Source organism: Pristis pectinata, chromosome 20 (assembly GCF_009764475.1).
Source record: "Pristis pectinata isolate sPriPec2 chromosome 20, sPriPec2.1.pri, whole genome shotgun sequence".
Lineage (NCBI taxonomy): Eukaryota > Metazoa > Chordata > Chondrichthyes > Rhinopristiformes > Pristidae > Pristis > Pristis pectinata.
Genome location: NC_067424.1, coordinates 30,499,059 through 30,519,424, shown reverse-complemented (window position 1 = coordinate 30,519,424; position 20,366 = coordinate 30,499,059). Strand labels below are relative to the sequence as shown.

The following is a 20,366-nucleotide window of genomic DNA, read 5'->3' as shown; positions in this document are numbered from 1 at the left end:
GTGCCACTCCCTCCCTTTTCCAGGACTCCTGGTTTAACGAGCACGTATCCTATAGCAGGTTTCGCCAGGCGCATGCGCAGCCCCGGCTGGCAACATTTGCGGTACCTCCCGGATGTGTCCGCTTGTTCTTATTCAGACTGACGAGTTGCAAGTTGTTGTGGCAGTTTTTGTCTCTGATTGTCAATATTAAAACGTCCCCATAATTCTCCTTGAAGAGTTGCACTGTGAGTGTTAAATTGAACAGGAAATTCAGACCAGGTGAGCTGAAATATCTGGTGCTGACAATGTGTAAGTTATGTTTGCAAAAGTGCGTTGAGTTATTTATTGTGTGTGTTTTTACCACAGAATGGTGACTCCAATTGAAGAACTAATAAAATCGATTGATTCCACAATACTTGTGGGGATTGAAATCACCAACAACAGCAAACACTTCGATCTAACCTCAGCTGCGTGAGTATGGCTAGTTCGGTAGTGTTTCACAGAACAGGGGTTCGAGGCTAGGTCGCTCCAGTCAGTAACATGGTTATGCGGTCCATGTCATTTCTCTCGTGTCCCAGTTCGTTTGTAAAGTTTAAACCAGTAAAAATCGGGCTCACGTTGTATCAGCTGATACACGGGATTTCCTGAAACAAGAACAGAACATGTTAGAAAACCTCAGCAAGTCAGGTAGCAACAGTGGAAAGAGAAACGTTTCATTTCGGGTCAGAACTGGGAATATCCTGCGTCACTGTCGGACAGGGTTGTGGGGTGTAGACCCGACTCCTAAATCTCTGAGGAACAGTAAAACTTAAATTACTTTTTTAAATGTTTTTAAAGTGAGATGATATCACTTAATAAATCACAGCTCAAGCGTAGTTTCTCATAAAACTCTTGAACTGACCTCTTGTACGTTAAAGATTAATTTATTTTCGTGTTAACCGGAGACCTTTGATGTAGTGCAGCCAAAATGGCAGTCAGGGCAGTGGAACGCGCCTCCTGCAAGATGTGGGAAGTCAGGGAAGCTGGTGGTCTTCTGGATGACTTAGTATGTGGGAAGATCACCCAGCTGCAGCTCCTAACAGACTGGGTCAAGGAATTGGAGGTGCAGTTGGATGTACCTAAGATCATCCGGGATGCTGAAGGTATGGTAGATGAGAGCTTTACTGAGGTCACACCTCAGGTGCAGGCTACAGATAGATGGGTGACCACCAGAAGAGTAAAGGGAGTAGACAGACAGACAGCAGGGTTCCCCTGTGGCCATTCCCCTCACTACAAGTATATCCCTTTGGATACTGTTGGGAGGGGGGAATGACCTTTCAGGGGCTAGCACCAGTAGCTGGGTCAGTGGCACCGTGCCTGGCTCTTGAGGCAAAGAAGGGTGAAGTTCAATACATGGCTAAGAAGCTGGTGGAGGAGGGAGGGCTTCAGATTTATGGATCATTGGGCTCTCTTCCAGGGCAGGTGGCACCTGTACAAACAAGACAGTTTGGATCTGAACTGGAGGGGAACCGATACCCTCGCCGGGAGGTTTGCTAGTGCTACATGGGAGGGTTTAAACTAGAGTGGTAGGGGGCTGGGAACCACAGCAGAAGTGTAACAGGTGGTAGGGTTGAGGACAAGAAAGATGGTACGACAAGTGAGACTGAAAGGAGGGAGAGCAAGGGAGAGGCTAATAAACGTGGTGGGACTGATGGTCTGAAATGTGTTTATTTCAATGCTTGGAGTATTATGGGTAAAGAGGATGAATTTAGAGCCTGGATCAATACATGGAATTACCATGTTGTTGCCCTTACAAAGACCTGGTTGTGCGAGGGACAGGACCGGCAGCTCAACGTTCCTGGGTTTCATTGTTTTAGATGTGATACTGAACATACTGTGTGAGAGAACCTACTAGACCTAGGTTTGGGAAATGAGCCAAGACAGGTGACAGACCTGAAAGTGCATGAACATTTTGGGAATACTGACCACACCTCATTATGTTTTAAGATAGTTATGAATAAGGATAAAATTGGATCTTGCACGAAAGTACTAAATTGGCGGATGGCAAATTATGACAGGATAAGACAGAAGCTAAGGGGTGTTGATGGGGAGCAGTGGGAGTTGTTTAAAGACCAGCTGAGCAAGTTCAGGTATTCATGTTCCAGTAAGGATAAGGATGGTAAGGGAGGGGAACCTTGGATGACCTGAGAGATCCTAAATTTAGTCAGGATGAGAAAGGAAGCATACGTAAGGTTTAGGAAGCTAAAATAAGACTGGGCCCTTATGGAATATAAAGATGGCAAAGTGCTGAAGCAGGCAATTAGAAAGGCCAAAAGGGGCCATGAAATGTCCTTGGTGAGCAGGATCCAGGAGAATCCCAAGGCATTTTATACTTCTATTAAGAAAAAGAGGATCACTAAGGAGAGGGTAGGTCCACTCAAGGATAGAATTTGTGCTTGGAGTCAGAGCACGTGGCTGAGGTACTAAATGAGTACTTTGTGTCGGTATTTACCGAGGAGAAGGATTTGGAGGATAGTGAAAACAGTGGGGCATGCTAATGTGCTGGGACATTTTGAGATTAAGGAGGAGGTCGTGCTGGATCTTCTGAGAAGCATTAAGGTGGATAACTCCCCAGGGCCTGATGGTATATATCCCATAATATTGAAAGAAGTAAGGGAGGAGATTGCTGGGGCTTTGACAAGGATCTTTGTGTCGTGTCCCCACTAGCAACAGGTGAGGTCCTGGAGGACTGGAGAGTAGCAAATGTTGCGCCTTTGTTCAAGAAGGGAAATAGGGATAATCCAGGTAATTATAGGCCAGTGAGCCCCTCCAGTGGTAGGGAAGCAATTGGAGAGGACACTGAGGGATAGAATTTATGCTTAGGGACAGTCAGCATGGCTTTGTGCAGGGCAGGTCATGCCTTACATTACTTGATTTGAATTTTTTGAGGGGTTGACAAGGGTAAGGTAGTGGACACCATCTACATGGACTTCAGTAAGGCATTTGATAAGGTCCCTCATGGTACGTTGATTCGGAAGATAAAGTTGCATGGAGTCCAGGGTGAATTGCAAATTTGGATTTAGAACTGGCTTGCCCATAGAAGATAGAGAGTAGGTGTGAAAAGCTGTTATTCTGGCTGGAGGTCCGTGACCAGTTGTGTCCTACAAGGATTGGTGCTGGGACCTCTGTTATTTGTGATGTATATCAATGATTTGGATGAAGATGTAGATGGGTGGATTAGCAAATTTGCAGATGACACCAAGATTGGTGGAGTTGTAGACAGTGTAAAGAACTATCAGGGAATACAGCAGGATATGGATCAATTACAGATATGGGCAGAGAAGTGGCAGATGGAGTTTAATCTGGGCAAGTGTGAGGTGATGCACTTTGGGAGGTCAAATGAAAAGAGAAAGCATACAATTAACGGTAGGCCCCTTCACATCATTGAGGTACAGAGGGACCCTTGTTGTGCAAATCCAAAGATCCTTGGAGGTGATGGGATGCTGCCCTTCATTAGTTAGGTCATTGAATATGAGAGCAGGTAGATTATGTTCCAACTTTATTAAACCTTGGTCAGACCTCAGCAGGAGTACTGTGCAGTTGTGGTCACCACACTATGGGAAGAATGTGATGGCACTGGAGAGGGTGCAGAGGAGAATCCCAGGATATTGCCTGGGATGGAGTGTTTTGGTTATGAGGAGAGATTGGAATTGTTAGGTCTGTTTTCCCTGGAATAGAGGAGGTTAAGAGAGGACATGATTGAGGTATACAAAAATTGTGAGGGCTATAGATAGGGTAGACTGCAGGAATCTTCTCCTTCTCAGAAGTGAATAAAATTGGAGGACGTAGATTCAGGTTAAGAGGTAAAGGATAGAAGGGATCTGACAGGAACTCTATGCTCAGAGAGTACTGGAATCCATGGGCAGAGAGAGTGATGGAAACAAAGTTACTAGCAGCATTTATGAGGTGTCTAGACAAGTGCTTGACCTTGGCATAGAAGGCTACGGGCCAAGTGCTGGAGGATGGGATTGATATGGAAGGGTGCCCATTGGATGGTGTGGATGTGGTGGGCAGAGGGCCTGTTTCCATTCACCTCCTCCCTCACGACTTGGTCAAATTTAGCAAATGAGCTGTTTGCTATGGTGGGTGTTTATGAGATTGACCACTAACATTGAAGAATTCCCCGTTCCTCTTGAATGGCTGTGGGATCCTTTACATCTACCTGAAAAGGCACGTGGGTCTTGATTTCATTTACAAAGATGGCCTCTATAGTAATGCAGCCTTCCCTCAAAATTGCACTAGAATGTGGACCTACATTCTTGTGGGGTTTGAACCTTGATGTTGGAAGGACACTACAGCCAAACTCAGTCTGTGCAGTTTGCTCAGAATTGGTTTGTGACTAAGAACAGGATCCTGGCTTTCATTTTAACCTTTGGCTGACTTCTTTACTTTTTCAAGCTGACTGATTACCTTAATGGCTCTGTTGGATTAGATAAAGTAAATTTATTAAAATCAAAGATCTTTATGTTCATTATTACAATGAAGAGTACATTTACTTTGCATTGAGAGTACAAGGGAGCCAGAATGTGAAATATAATTAGGGAAAACGCTAGAGGCCACTTGGAGAAGTTCACAGCACGAAAGGAGTCTGTTCAGTCATTGAGTCTATGCTGGTCAAAATATGACTATTTTGGATTAATCCCACTTCCCAGCTCTTGGTCCATTGCCACGAAGCAGCTCATTCAGGTGGTACTTGAAAGTAGCAGGACTTTCTATCTCCACCAACCCTTCTTCCGCTATGTTCCAGACCATCGCCACTCAAATAATCTCTTTTTATCAATGCCAGGATAATTGTTCCACCAATTAACTTTAATCTATGTTTCTAGTTACTGACATCTCCTGTAGAGGAAAGTGTCCTTTCTGTCTACCCCATCTAGTCTTCATAATTCTATACACCTTGGTTATGTCTTCACTCAGTCTCCTTTGTTCCAAAAAAATAAATTCATCCTGGACAGTTTCTCCTCATTATAATACTCCTGAATAGAACATCCTGTAAATCTCCTCTATATTGTCCATTGCACTGTCACACCTTTCCTACAGTGTAGTCACCAGAACTGTACACATTTACACTTGCTGTGCCATAACTAACATTTTGTACATTTCCAGTAAGACCTCCCCATGCTTGTATTCTTAGACAGTAAAGGTAGGTATCTGACATGCTGTTTTAACTACCTGATCCACTTCCCCTGCTGTCTTCAAGGATGTGTTGTTGTGCACTTTATGCTTTCTCTTATACAACATTACAGAGTACCTACTTATTGTATATCCACTTGCTGTGTTTGCCTTCCCCAAATGTAGAGACTTCTGATTAAGTCCTTTGCTAATTTTGTGTCCACCCAAGCTCTCCATTAATATCATCCCATAGCCTAAAATTTTCTTGGAATTGTTGATGAAGAGCCAGCACGGATTTATTGAAGGCAAATCATGTTTGACTAAACTGATGGTGACGGATTTTTTTTTCTCCCTATTAGTCCCTATACTTTTTTCTATATTTGTGTTTCTATTTGTAACATGTCAATTTATCTCTGTATCATTTGTTCTCAAGTAATTGTTATCTTGACAGCTTTGGTCTGCAGTCAATCACAGACATTTCCCTCTTCTCCCTACTTCCCCCTACTGCAGCTTGAAACATGTCTGTCTTTTTACTTTTCCAGTTCGAATGAAGGATCCTTGCCCCAAAGTGTTGACTCTCTGTTTCTCTCCTCTGACCTGCAGAGTGCTTCCAGCATTCTCTGTTGTCCTCAAGAGGAGGTTTAGTAGAGATTGTGAATGGTTTAGATAGGGTAAATGAAAGGAGGCGATTCAGCAGATGATTCAAGGATTAGGGGACACGTTTAAAATTTTGGCCAAAAGATTCAAGGAGATGTGTGAGGAAATTTTTTTTTTTTTGGAGTAGTTATGATCTTGAACACGCTACCTGAAATAATCAATCAGGGCTTCCAAGCAGGGTAATGGTTATGGTCAAGGAGTCATACAGCACGGAAACAAGCCTTCTGGCCCAACAAGTCTGTGCCAACCATCGAGCACCCATTTACACTAATCCTACACTAGTTCCATTTCATTCTTCTCGTGTTGTATATGGACCTAAGAGCATAATTTGCAGGGCTCTGGGGAACAGCATAGAATGGGGATGACAGGATTGCTTGACCAGGATTTGTCATAGATAGAGGGGCTGAATGGCCTCTCTCTGTTCCATAAAGTGCTATGTCGTGATAAGATGAATACACAAGATCCTATTGTTCTATTTCAAACTGTAGCAAGGAAATTCTACTCTAAGCAAGGTCATCAAGTCTTTATCACGTTACTGTTTCTGACATCAATGTGTCAGCAAATTGGTTGCTGTGTTTCTTTGCATTATAATATGATTCTTATATAGCTATCAAGCGCTTTTGTATCTTGCGAGATAGTAAATGCTTTCTGAATGCTAATTGCCCTTTCTATTTGCTTTCAGAGAAGTAATTCTATCAGATTGATTTTTACAAAGCTGTAATACTAATGTGGATATGATAAGCATAACATCCTGTTTTGCAGAACATATGCGGATTGTGGTGTGGTACAAAGTCCTCCGCCGCCAACCATACAGAAAAACACGAAAGGAACATGTGTTTTCATCAAAACTCCCTTCTCATTGTATGGCACTGCTGGTGTCCTCAGCTACGCCTTTGGCAGTCAGCAGATCTCCCTTCTGTTTTCCAACCCCCTTGATTGTATTAAATATGACACTGAATTTGCTCTGTACATTCCTGAAAATAAAACTACAACCCACAAAGATTTGTATACAATGATGTACACACAGCTACATGAATCTGATTCCTTCACAAAAGCTGCTATCGGCAGAGGAAATACAGCACTGCAGCTGGCCAAAGGGGGAATGGAAGCTTCAGCTACCATGTCAAATGTGAATTACAAAGCTGTACTCAAGCTGGAGGTTCGAGATCATTCTTCTTCTCCATACAAGCCTAATTAAAGTTTTGGATCAAAAGTAATCTCAAAATTCAGTCAACAAACATTCTGCTGGAGGAACTCAGTGGGTCGAGCAGCACCTGTGGGGGTAAGGAATTGTCAACGGTTTGGGCTGAAACCTTGCGTCAGGATTTCGACCCGAAATACCAACAATCCCTTTCCTCTCACAGATGCTGCTCGATCCACTGAGTTCCTCCAGCAATTTGTTGCTCCAAATTCCAGCATCTGCAGTCTTTTGCATCTCAAAATTTAGTCACTTGGATTAACTTAACATCTAATGCTAAACACGCATTAATGCTGATCAGTTATTTTAAAAAAAACACTATATCCTACTGTAACCCACTCTTTGTATTTTTTTAAAAAAAAGACAACTGTGAAGTGTGTGTAGCTGCCATCTAATTTGTTGTAAAGTGCTTTAACATGCTCCTTTACTGTAAAGCTTTTGGGATGTTTTTAATCATGAGGGAATTTGTGCAGTGCTTTTAAATAACATATGAACCAATGGACTGTCATTTGTTTATTTTAAAACTAATTCTATTGAAGAAAAGAACTTAAACCAAATCAAAACCTTATTCTGGGGTCAATAATGCACCTCAGCCCCTCTGGTGCCTGTTGGTCATAGAGTGCCTCGAGCGTGCTGTGGACACCACATAGTGCCTTTTTAGAGCCTTTGGTTCTGATTCCTTTATGTTCTCTCATTATTACCTAGACAAACATTGAAAATGTTGTTATAGTTGACCAGATCCTTTGGATATATTAAGAGAATTTTTGAATGCAAGTTGTACAAAGGAAGTTTCTAATACCATCTTGTATGTATCTCTTGTATGGATGGGAAGCAATTTATGCTTGCATTAATGTGAAAGCAACAATATAACTTGAGAGTTAGATTTTGATTTAACTCCAGGCTGCACTGAAGCTGGTGGTGTAGGGATCCCTTTGTTATCCTTGATGTCTCCTGAGTTGGTAGTGTGTGCAGATGAACTTTGACTCTGTGTGAAATCACATATTGGCTGCATCTTTTAGAGAAGTTCACAAAACTTTTTTCTGTTTGGAGTAAGTCAGTAGTTTGTTGACATTAAAAATGACCTAACTGGGCTGTGGGCTCGGAAACTGCATGCTCGGCAATCTTTCCAAGACACCGTCTGTGAGAAATAGGCACCATATTAACTGCAATTTACATGAACCACAAGGGCCATACTTGTGTAAAATAATAGGCTGAGGATAGAACATGGACTCATTTTATGACTTTATATTTCAAAAAAGAACTGTTCACTGGGAGCATGTATTAAAAATTGGTAGATCAGTTGCAGGTCAGGTGAATTTTTATTGATTGGTTGTTAGAATATGAATGGGAAGAGCAATACGATGTGGAATTGAAAGTATATGCTGTCAGAGGCATTTGCTATGCTTAGTAATATGACATCCTATTTGTTGCTTTCAATTAAAGGCCTTTAAATTGTATAGATAAAATTCTTTGCCTTTCTTTTATCTATTTGTTTCAACTTGGAAGACAGGAAGAAAAAAAGTCAGATCAGCAATACCACAATACGAAACCAATCACTGTATTTCTAAAGGAATATTGTTGTGTATATATCAGGAAAAGTCACTTGGTGAATGTTAGGTGAGTGACTTCAAATACACGTTTTGTTAGATTCACACGCAAGGATGAATATTTAGTTTTGCATATTGTGTCAGATATATTCAGCACATGTATTCAGCTTGGGAACGGGAGAAAATAACCCCATTTACCCAGCAGCTGCTAACTCGGACTTCAATCTTGTTAAGGGATATTCAGTGGGTGTTGTGAATTTTCCCCCTTGTTATGCAGCTAAGAATGAGTAATAAACTTTAATCTGTACTGTGGAAACATGTTGAATTCCAATTGATCTGTTCTTTGTACAGTGCATTGCCTGGATCTAGTTCAATACAAGTTGAATGAGATTGAAGGAAAAAGAGTGAGTGGTGACGTGACCAAATCGTTTTTATGACCCTATGTGCTGATTAATCAAAACATATGAATATCTTTGGTGTTATTCTGATTTCTTCTGTGTAGTTTATGTATGCTTGTACCAAGCACACAGGCTGACGCAGGTGGCTGTCATTAGATAGTTGGGATGCAGCCAATTAAAGAGAAAAATTAACTTTTATTTTTGCCCATCAATCTGTCTCAATGAAAGTAAAAGAACAGTTTTCAACAGAGTACCCCAGTTTGGAGCATAACATTGCCAAACTCATGTATACTGATAGAATGAGGGCCAGCTGGCTGATTGTTTTACATAACATCAGCAGATGCCCTAAAAATGTGGTATACAGTGAATGGGTATTTGGAGAGAAGCACAGAAAGAAGACTGATTGTCTACATCAAAGCTTGTTTGAATGTAATGTTCTTCTGACTACAGATACCTGCTGAGCCTTTCTTTCATGATGGTAACATGTCTATGATCTTGATATATATTACTGCTTCAACAAATTTTAATGACTTGTGCTATCAAATTTAATGCAATAAAAGTGGTTATACCTGGATTAGTGTCTTGTCAAAATCATTGATTTGCCCTGACAAGGATAACATTTTATGACATGTCCTGCCTTTGTAGGTAAATGGCAAATGAAAGTCCTACAGTTTTAAGAATCAGTCAGAACTAGATTCAGAAGTCAAGGGTGTAGTTGCAAATTGTAGTATAAAATAAACTCTTTGATCATTTATCTGTGAATTTTTACAAATGTAAGGCAATGATAGGAAGCTTGGCTAACAAAGGTGAGTAGGACCAAACTGGTCATTAAATTGGCTGAAAGAAGAGGATATGAACAATTGTTTGAGTTAGGAGGTCTACAGGAAGAATTGGATAGAAACATGCTGTGAAGGTAACACTGGAAAAGCAGAAACAATCCAATAGAGCCTTGGGATTACATTTCAAAGTAATTATCAACTCTCACAGAAATTCCACATGAAGTCAGCAGTTTGGTAACTGAGGAGGATTTAAAACAAATGGAATTGTGGCATCAAACTTGACTGAACAGGCAGACTGTGGCAGAGAGAGCCAATGTTGCAGAAGAGTTTGGGAGCACAAACACCAGCAATGAATTTTGCTAATAATCCAGTGCCATTAGTAAGTAGTTTCTTCACATGCCTCATGAGCTTAATTCAGTTTAAAGTGAACTTGAGTTTTTACCTGTAAAGCCTAAGTCAACAAGAACCCACATGCTTATGGTATAAGATATAGGGTTAAGTCATTTTAAATACTATGCCAATGTTCAATTAAAAATAGAATGCATTTATGATTGACAGTTTATGATTCATCCTTTTGAGCATTTTAAAATAAAGATGCCTTTAGAGACGACATGTACAAAATTATGTTGCAAAATATGTTCTGTGTTGGGAGTCCAATGGTACTACGACGGAAGCACATTTCTCTTCAGTAGAACAACTTCTCCATATGTCTCTGGGCCTCTGTTAAAGCTGGTGGTTGTGTGCAAGTACACATTTTTGCATAACATTGATTATCATTTGTTGTGTTAGAGACTCCATTATAGAAAAAAAAATCCCATAAACTAGAGAGCAACTAGAGAACAGAGTGTCCAGGATAATACTGAATGAGAGGTGTGAGGAAAGATTTGATTTACCAACATGGAAGATTGAGGAGATTTTGGTCCCCTTACCTAAAACAGAATATAGTGGCATAGGTGGCAGTCTAAAGAAAATTCACCAGGCTAATTCCTGGAACGAGGGGATTGTCCTTTCAAGAGAGGCTGAACAGTTTGGGTTTGTATTACATGGAGTTTAGAAGAACGAGGGGTGTCCTTATTCAGAGATCTATGATCCTAATAGGGCTTGACAGGATAGGTGCTGAGATATTTTCTCTAGTGGGAGAGTCATGGCTACAAAATTGGGGGCTGGTCATTTAAAACTAAGGTGCACAGAAATTTCTTTTCTCAGAAGGTAGTGAGTCTCTGGAATTCTGTGCTCTCAATGGTAGTGGAGACCAGATGAGATGGGTAAATATTTGAAAGACTGAGGAATTGAGAGTTATGGGGAACTGGTACAGAAGAAGAGTTGAGGGCAGCATACTTCAGCATGATCATATCGAATGGCAGGACAGGCTTGAAGGGCCGAGTGGCCTACTCCTGATCTTATTTTCTTGTGTGTTCTTGTCTTGGGTAAAAAAAAGGTTTTGTCAGGGAAAGAATGGTTGAGAGAGTGAGTAGAGGTTAGGAGACTATTATTAATTCAGTGTTGTTCGAAGATGGAACATTATTTAAAGAAATAGTTGAGGCAGAGACCATTGCACATTAAAGCAAAAACTAGACAATTACGTTAGACAGGTAGCAATATAGGGCCAAAGAGGCAGAGGAGGAGTGGCATTAGCTCTGTATAGTTCTAGCACAAAGCGATGGGCTAAATGGTATTCTGTGCTAAAATTCTGTAAATTGAAGTGGATAGCCCCACCCAGAAACTGCATCACCAGCAGGATGACAATCTCACTGAGTGCACTTGAGGTTAGAAACTATAACATATCAAAAATCTTATCAGGAAGTTTGTAGGTATGCTTAAAAATTAATAAGTAATAAGCATCTACCTTTTCAATCAAAGATCTTAGGCAATTACTGAACAATTCTCATGTAATAGAATTCAGGCCCTCATGCATTTGAAAGTTCTTTTAACTTTCTAGAGAAAATTATTTTTAAACTAATTCATTAAACAAATATGAAGCAATATCTTGTCAAAATGAACAACGCAGAAAGTGCTGATTTATTCAGAAGTTACACTTGCTGATTAGCATTCCTGTCCAATGAACGTCTTTCTTGAAAATATCTTTGCTGGTCTTGATATCCTGGCAAGTTCACATTGGTAGAGGTGTAGCAACCAGAGCAATGTCAAGTATCGCATTATGTTTTGGGAAGATATTCTGCTGCCGAGGAAGAGATGTTGGAAACCACAGAACAAGGGGGCACAGTGAAGGAAAGTCATGTAATCGGCACCTGGTCAGTCTCGATTGAGAACATGGCCGGGACAGCTTTACAGCCCTGTAGATTATCCCATCATAAACATCCCATTGTGAGCTCTCTAGAAGACAGGGCAAGCACATGGAGGTGTTTGGGACCTAACATCTTGTGGAAAAGTACTATCTGATCGATTACAAATCTCAAATAAACAGCCTGGTAACTTAGGATGTGTAAAGGCAAAAAAGAACCAAGAAATGTTTGGGAGGTATGTGAAGAAATGTACAAAAAGTTGCCTTACAGGATGACCAGCAGCAGTGACTCTAGAGACCAACCACTGAGTCAGGGACTCAGAGGAGAACTCGCCAAGATCGAATCCCGGCCAGGTTCATCAAGAGTGGATGATATCGGAATACAGATTGTGAGTTTTGGAAGTTGTGAAACTAAACTAAAGAGTTGTGCAAATAACTAAGAGAGTTGTGAAACTAAAGAGTAAGTGATTGAAACTACATGGTGAACCTTTGAGTTGTTCGAATCAATCATGATTAATAAAGAAGTATAGTTGTTGGGCAAAATCATTGTCGTGTTTTTATTGTGTGCTGTATTATTTATTGGCAACAGAGGCAAAGAGAACAAACTTAAAATGTTTATATTAATTGCTTGAGCTGCTGAATCAATGCTGTGATCCCACTGAAGTTTTCTTCAGTGAGTGTGAGCCTGAGGACCCACACTCAACGATTTAGGAACAGCTTTATCCCCCTCTGCCATCAGATTTCTAAATGGTCCATGAACCTATGAACACTACTTAGTTATTCCTTTTTTTGATCTATTTATTTATTTTGTAATTTATAGTAATTTTATGTCTTTGCGCTGTACTGCTGCCGCAAAACAACAAATTTCACAATATATACTGTCAGTCAGTGATAATAAACCTGATTCTGATTGTTAATTGATGATATGATGTAATTAATGTAAAACTATTGCTAATGTTGGGTTTGTTACTTTTTTAGGGAAAGGTACTGTATATATTGTGTGCATATGTGCCTTTAAGAATTAGGCATACTGTGTGGTTTGACTCTTGTTACATTGCTGTATCAGTTAGTTGAATGTTGTTTGCCTTCAGTTAATAATGTCTGGTTAGAATCCCCAACTTGGTTATCCGCATTACTCAATAGTAATATAAACGAACCTATGGATGCTATACAACTCCTTGGCTAGGATATTTAAGCCAATGTTCACACGTTCATCAAGGAGACAGCCTCGTCCTGGATCATGTCCCAATACTGGAGTGTTGTCGGAGTTGCAGCAGCCTCGCTTCATTGCTCCCAACGTGCCCTGGAAGTGGAAGAGAGACTGCAAGAAGTCAGGAGGTGGGTCATTCCATACATCAATGATCAAAGTTCTGCTTTTCTGTATTGGTAACAAGTGACCCAGAAATAAAGAACAATAAAGCAATTCGCCTTCAATGTTATAAAAAGACTGGAAAAGAGGGAACAGTCTGAAGGCAACACTAGGAAAGGAGGCAATGGGGAGGAGGTGAAAGGTCACTGCATTTTCTACCTCTTCCCTCACCCCCCACAAATCATTAAATTTCCCTGTTTTCCCACAATCTCTTGTACCTGATATAAATTTTGCAGATATTTGGCATTTCACGGAGTGGTTTTCCATGATTTATACGTTGTGTTCTTTACAAAGGAAAATATACCTCATTAGTTTTAATTTAAAAAAGCATTACTGAGACCTACTTTTTGGAAGGGGCTTTAGTCCATCTCTAAAACACTACGGGTACGTTTAGTCTACGATATACACCGAGTGCTATTTCACCTTCGGAACCAGCTTGGAGTCAGATGTAAATACAGATGTTCCACTAACAGTGATGCCAGGGGGACTGGTGGTATTCGTATCAAATGAAACAGGAAGGTCACAGAACCCGGAGTGAACTGGGAAGATAAAACCTTAGAGGTTTAATACACTAACCAAAATATATTTTCTAGTGGAGCCCACGGTTTGTGTGCGGCGGAAAACGAGAAATCACCAGCCCGCGGTGAGCTGCACCGAACCACGCTGAGAAGCGGGGCACTAGGACCGTGGAGAGTCTCTCCCTCTGCAGCGCCGTCGATCCAGGGCCTTGCCCGCCCGGCGGATTTCACTTCCCAGTCTCCCGGATACTGGCGAGTGCAGGTGATGTGAGGGGGGCCGGGGAAAGGTGTGTGACTGAGGTGGGGGTTAGGGTCCGGGTCCGGGGACACGTCGTAACGCCAGGGCTGAGTGAGGGGGGGAGCCCGGGGTCGGAGGGTGGGGTCGGGAGAGGAGAGGAGAGGCTGGGGTCAGGGGAAGGGGACTGGGGTCAGGGGAGAAGCTGGGATGTGGGGAGAGGGACTGAGGTCGGGAGGGGAGGGGGGACTGAGGTCGGGAGGGGAGGGGGGACTGGGGTCAGGGGAGGGGTTTGGTGTCAGGGGAAGGGGGGCTGGGGTTAGGGGAGAAGCTGGGGTGTGGGGAGAGGGACTGAGGTCGGGAGGGGAGGGGGACTGGGGTCAGGGGAGGGGTTTGGTGTCAGGGGAAGGGGGGCTGGGGTTAGGGGAGAAGCTGGGGTGTGGGGAGAGGGACTGAGGTCGGGAGGGGAGGGGGGACTGGGGTCAGGGGAGGGGTTTGGTGTCAGGGGAAGGGGGGCTGGGGTTAGGGGAGAAGCTGGGGTGTGGGGAGAGGGACTGAGGTCGGGAGGGGAGGGGGACTGGGGTCAGGGGAAGGGGGTTGGTGTCAGGGGAGAAGCTGGGTTGGGAGAGGGAAGGGGCTGGGGAGAGGGACTGAGGTCGGGAGGGGAGGGGGACTGAGGTCGGGAGGGGAGGGGGACTGGGGTCAGGGGAGGGGGCTGGGGTCAGGGGAGAAGCTGGAGTGTGGGGAGAGGGACTGAGGTCGGGAGGGGAGGGGGAACGGGTCAGGGGAAGGGGGCTGGGGTCAGGGGAAGGGGGCTGGGGTTAGGGGAGAAGCTGGGGTGTGGGGAGAGGGACTGAGGTCAGGAGGGGAGGGGAGGGGGACGGGTCGGGAGGGGGTTGGTGTCAGGGGAAGGGGGCTGGGGTTAGGGGAGAAGCTGGGATGTCAGAAGAGGGAAGGGGCTGGGGAGAGGGACTGAGGTCAGGAGGGGAGAGCCTGGGGTCAGGGGAGAGGAGTAGATGGGATTAGGGGAGAAGATGGGATGTGGAGAGGGGCTGGGGTCGGGGGAGAGAGGGTGGGGTCAGGGGAGAGGAGCTGAGGTGAGGCTGGGGTCAGGGGAGTGGAGGGGTGGGATCAGGGGAGAAGATGGGATGTGGAGAGAGTGGGTTGAGGGGATGGGGATATGTGGGGTGGGGATATGTGGGGTGGGGAACTGTGGAAAGGAGTGGGGATGTGCCGGGGTGGGGGCATCTGGGGAGAAGGGTGGAGATGGGCATCTGCAGAAAAGCCGAGGATGAGAAGCTGGGTTGTTTCGGTTTGATGCCATAAAGGTTGTTTCCTTTATAAAACCTCAGGGAATTTCCCATTTGGAAATCCACTTGTTTATCAGACCCAAATACTGGGCCTGTGCAATGCCCAAGAGCTTTCCCCACAAATGGGTCGAGGTGTGTTTGCTTCAGCTGCAGGGGCCTTGGTTGTTCCAAAATGAAACATCATTTAGGCATGGGCTGGAAATACTGAAAGTATTATTTTTGTTACAAAGTAAATGTCCGTGCAGCAATTGAAACTTGCACTGAATGTCAGGCTTCTTGACCACTGCAGAGGACTAGTTTGAATGAGGTTGAGGGATTTGGCCAATGACTTGTGAAAATGATAATTATTACACATGAAAATGTAGTGAAACGTAGAATTCATACTCCTTTCTAACTAACTGTGTAGACTTGGTAGAGTACAACATACAATTATCTCCAGAATTATTGTTCTTCTTAAATCTCAGAGTGTGAATGTTATCAGGATTCTCAACCATTTAGTGAATAACAGCTAGCCTCATCATAATGTTTACAAACATGAATTTTTGAACCTTATTTTTTCTTCCCAGATTAAGTCGTTGAGTTCCAGCGATAATGAGCAGAATTTTTTGTTTAATGTTCCTTTAATTACTTGCAAGTTTTGGATTGCTGTCTTTTGGGGCTTGTTTTTCTTCTCACAGCTCACAAGGGCAGGGATGAAAACAATACTGCTTCAATTGATGAGCAGTTCCATAGTTCTGTTGGACATTTTGAATGGAAAGAAAGTGAGTGCAGCTTGTGGCTCATTGCCAGAAACCTGTTGCCAGTCTCAGTGGCACCTGGGAAGTTATTTGAGGGTGTGTTGCTTCTTTTGAATGGCAGCATTGCTTATCCTTCTCACAAGACATGGAAACGCAGTTGTGGCAGCTTGTTGAGATCAGATGTCTCAGCACAAGTGTGGAATCAGACCTGGGCCATCTCCGGCAGTGTATTTACACATTGAACTATTTGTGTAGGTGTGAATGGGCTGACAGTTGGCGGGTTGTTCTGGAGAAAACAGCTGGTTGACTGAAGTGTGGGCACCAGCATGGCCCCTATACTTAAACGCCTGTGCCTGCCCGTGACAAAGTGCGGAACATGCTGGAGAACAGATGTGGGTGTTTGAGTGGGGCTGCCAACCTTAATAATAGCTAAACTTACCTTTTTAGTTATTTCTTTCTGTTTCTAATTAATTGAGAGCAATATGTTTTAAATTTATTATCTTTTAATTTGCTATTTTTTAAAATTTAAATCAGTTTCAATGTTAATTCCTCACCTGCTGGCTGCCACATTATCTCCTGGGAGATGCAAAGACCAGGGGGAAATAAAATAATTTCTCTCATTCCTCCCAAGATACACGCATACCATTCTCTGTTCTATTCTTCTCACCCACGTTGTGTGAAATCAAGTGTCATTGCATTTTCTCTCCTTGTACTTATCTATGAATCCAAAAAACACCTTGCCTTCATCACTTATGCAGCCTTCTGCAGTCTTAAGAGTCATCATGATTTAAAATGTATAAATTATTTTTGTCATCATAATTTTGATAATGTCTTGCATTTTTGTGTAGAAATGGGAGTGAAAAAACAATTATCTGTTTTATTTAGAGTTTGGAATTTCATGATGCCTTTAAGACACCTGACACTCTCCTTGAGCAATCGATCAGAAGTGTTTGATCTGAAATATTGCAAGTAAGTACAGTAGTGTAGTGCATTGAGGAAAGAGCTTGCAATTTTATAATGCCTTTCACTTCCTCGGAACATTCCAAAACAGTTTGCAACGAAGGAAGAACTTTCAAACTGTGGTCACTGTTGTAATGTGGCAGCCAGTCTGTGTTCAAAAACTGCTATGAGATAAACATCCAGATAGCCTGTTGTTTTAGTTCATTTATGAGTAGTACCAAGGGTTACTTTTACATCAGTTTGAGAGAGAAAATGGTTGAATGGCTTATCTGGGAGATGGAACCTCTGATGACACTCGCTCAGCACAGGACTGAAGTGGCAACTTTGATAATCCATTCGCCTCTGGAATGGAATTGAACCCATAGCTTCCTTATTTGGACAACCATTTGTCTAAAGCCAACAATTAATGGTCACTGGTGGGACATTCATTTGGGAAAGTAACTTGCCCATTGCCTGATTCTTTACTCAACTATCACTGCACGGCTAATTTACCCTTATCGTCAGTAAGACCAGTCTAGTGACCCAATTGCTCATAACTAGTTTGAGCTAACTTAGCATCACCAGAGATTGAGTCTGATCCCTTCATGGATAGACTGCTCAGTGACATACTGGGAAAATATATATTATATTTCCCGACTCAAAGGATAGGATGTATGAGCTGGCACTTTATAGAAAATCATTTTTGGATGGGAAATGGTGCCACTTGTTGAAGTCTTTTTATTCTCTTTTGCAGTTTGTATATGAAGGAGGGTGCACCGGAAAATCCATTAATAAAACCACAGGATTTACCACGGGGAAAAGATGCGACATTGGAGTTCTGCAATTCCCCAAACCCTAACATTGGCATCACCGGGATCTTGACGTACCACTATGGGGAAACAGACACTGGCTTTGCCATCTCTTTTCTAGTTCCCGTCTATCAGCAGGACATTCCGGAAATCTCCATCTTCTGTTTGCGATACCTGCCCACCCTCCAGAAACCGGATTTGAATCTGGATTCTTTTAAGCATCCTGATGCTGACCTGTATGCCGATATGATCAGACATCCAACCAGTTCTGCCACTGGCAATGGTGTCTGTGTCACTGGTGGTACAATGACACCCATTCCCAACAGCAGACTTACAGTAACCATCACAGATATCTAAGAGCTAGGCCGGACTTCCACCCCTAACCTTCCCCGCTGTACTGTGGTCATTTGTCAAATAGTTGGCATGTGGTACCATTCCCCAGCTTCACTGTACATGCATAGTCCAACACAGCTGGGGTAAAGTTGTGATACGAGGAAGATCAAGCCTTGAATTTGATAGTTGCTTTATTATTGATGAGATTCATTGAAACCATGTAATTAATTCACAATTCCAGGAACAGGTTAAGTTGGTAACAGTGGAATTCTTTTTGTTAAAAATACACACATATTTGATCTTCAATTTATATTTAAACAGCAATCCCTAAAAGCAGTCTGTGTGAGATGGTCTAATTACTGGGAATGAGCTACACACTTAAACACTGCATGTCTTAATGTGGTTTCCTTTGTAGTGTGAGATTTCACCAGAGATGGATGTAGGGTTTGTCATCTTTTACTGCTAAACCCTGGGTTACTTGCTTTTTCTACTGTGCTCTTAACTGCAGTCAATTGTGCATTCGTAATCCTAGCAGACCTGGAGTAAAACACTAAAAGGTTGTTTTACTACATTGGGTGTGGGGATATAAAACTTTTCCAAACTTGACCCACCCCAAATGACTCACTTGTAGTATTGAGACATTCATAAAAAACTGCTAAATGTCCTTGCTCTGTTTAGAATGATTCACTGCTTTCCTTAAAAGAGTTAACAAACAAGTAATACTTTATTTAATTGAAGTGGGCACAGATTAGTGTTAATGGAGATATTACGTATGGCTTTTGGAAATGCCTTGTTGAGTTGTCTTTCTTTATCCTGTGAGTAGGTAGTGGATAGACTTCAATCCAAAAGTCTTATCTGGCTTTGTTGAAGCTACCAATCTAGATGTTTGATTTCCCTGTCTTCCTACACAGGGCCAGTCTGAAGTTTCAGAGGCAAGGTTATACCTAGAATTAGACCCCAGGCTTAAAGTGTGTCCTTTCAGCTTGGATAGACTCTGCTGTAGACATCTGAGTCAGGTTCTGGAAATAGTCATTGCGTTACATGAGATAGCAATGATCCAATGAGGAATGACCAGTATCTTGAATGAGCTGTTGAAAATAATTATATTGTGCGAGGTAGATTATTATTTAATATTCCAGTAAGGAGATGTGTGGATCGAGATTGCCAGGATAATGAAGACTCTTGAACTTCAGATTCAATTGATTTGGCTGTTCATGAAAATTAATTGCTACTTTTAAAACATTTGTGTTACTGTTATTGTGTGATTATTTATGTGAAGATTAATTATTTTTACTTCTAAATTATTTTTTGTCTGGTTTGGATCAGAAGCATTTTTGGGAAACCTGTACCAAACTGGACAATCTAGGGATGAAGTGCAGTTTACACTTCTAAATAAGAACATTGATTCCATTTAACAGGAAATTTGTGATGATGACAGTGTAAGAATTTTTTTATTGACACAAAATTTTTGTAATTCATATGGCTTGAACTGTGAACCCACCTCCCACACAAGCAGCTTTGGCTTTTTTCGTCTTTCTAATTTTGTGCTGATTATGGAGATCACCTTTTGAGCTGCACAATATTAGGTTGAATTATTGTGGGTACTAACTTGATATTACTAGGCGTGATCCTTGTAGAAGCAAATTAAAATGAACTGGATGGTATCATGTAAAGAGCTTGTTTTAGTGTGATGTACTTTATGGCTGCTATAATGTGTCTGATATTAAGTGGTTAATTTATATGAAGTTTTGTCATGTACAAGAGGGGAATAGGGACCAGCAAAGTCATAATCTGTGCCTTCAGAGGAGGGAAAGGGAGGTCATAGGTGGAAGTGAATAAAATTAAAGGAGCTCAGCACAATTCAAATCTAAGTAAATTTCAAAAGTGAATATTTTACAATGTGAATGTAAAGTGTAAATGAGCCTGATCAGGTTGAGAAACAAGTTCCAGGATTTTTTGATCTGTGATTGGAACTGATTTAGATCAGGCATGATCTTAATAAATGATAGAGCTAGCTAAATGGACCAGATGCTGTCCATGTTTTCTATTTAACATTTGTAAGGAAGTTGTGTGTGGTGTGCTGGATGGATTCATTGAATAAAGAAAAGTTTTTTGACTTTTTCTTGTCATACAGTTATATAGCATAGAAATAGACCCTTTAGCCC

General features: G+C 42.1%; 3 long non-coding RNA genes across 3 annotated transcripts; 2 read left to right on the top strand and 1 right to left on the bottom strand.

The window, feature by feature from the left end:
• Nucleotides 1-40: 40 nt before the first annotated feature.
• On the top strand, nucleotides 41-9,504 carry LOC127580895 (uncharacterized). The gene is made up of 3 exons (XR_007957897.1): nucleotides 41-258; nucleotides 346-450; nucleotides 6,550-9,504. It is a non-coding gene; the product is annotated as an uncharacterized LOC127580895 (long non-coding RNA).
• Nucleotides 470-14,006, bottom strand: LOC127580897 (uncharacterized). The gene is made up of 3 exons (XR_007957899.1): nucleotides 13,897-14,006; nucleotides 13,109-13,254; nucleotides 470-623 (listed from the first exon to the last, which is right to left on the bottom strand). It is a non-coding gene; the product is annotated as an uncharacterized LOC127580897 (long non-coding RNA).
• LOC127580896 (uncharacterized) lies at nucleotides 13,203-19,874 on the top strand. The gene is made up of 4 exons (XR_007957898.1): nucleotides 13,203-13,289; nucleotides 13,914-14,100; nucleotides 17,006-17,089; nucleotides 17,814-19,874. It is a non-coding gene; the product is annotated as an uncharacterized LOC127580896 (long non-coding RNA).
• Nucleotides 19,875-20,366: the final 492 nt, after the last annotated feature.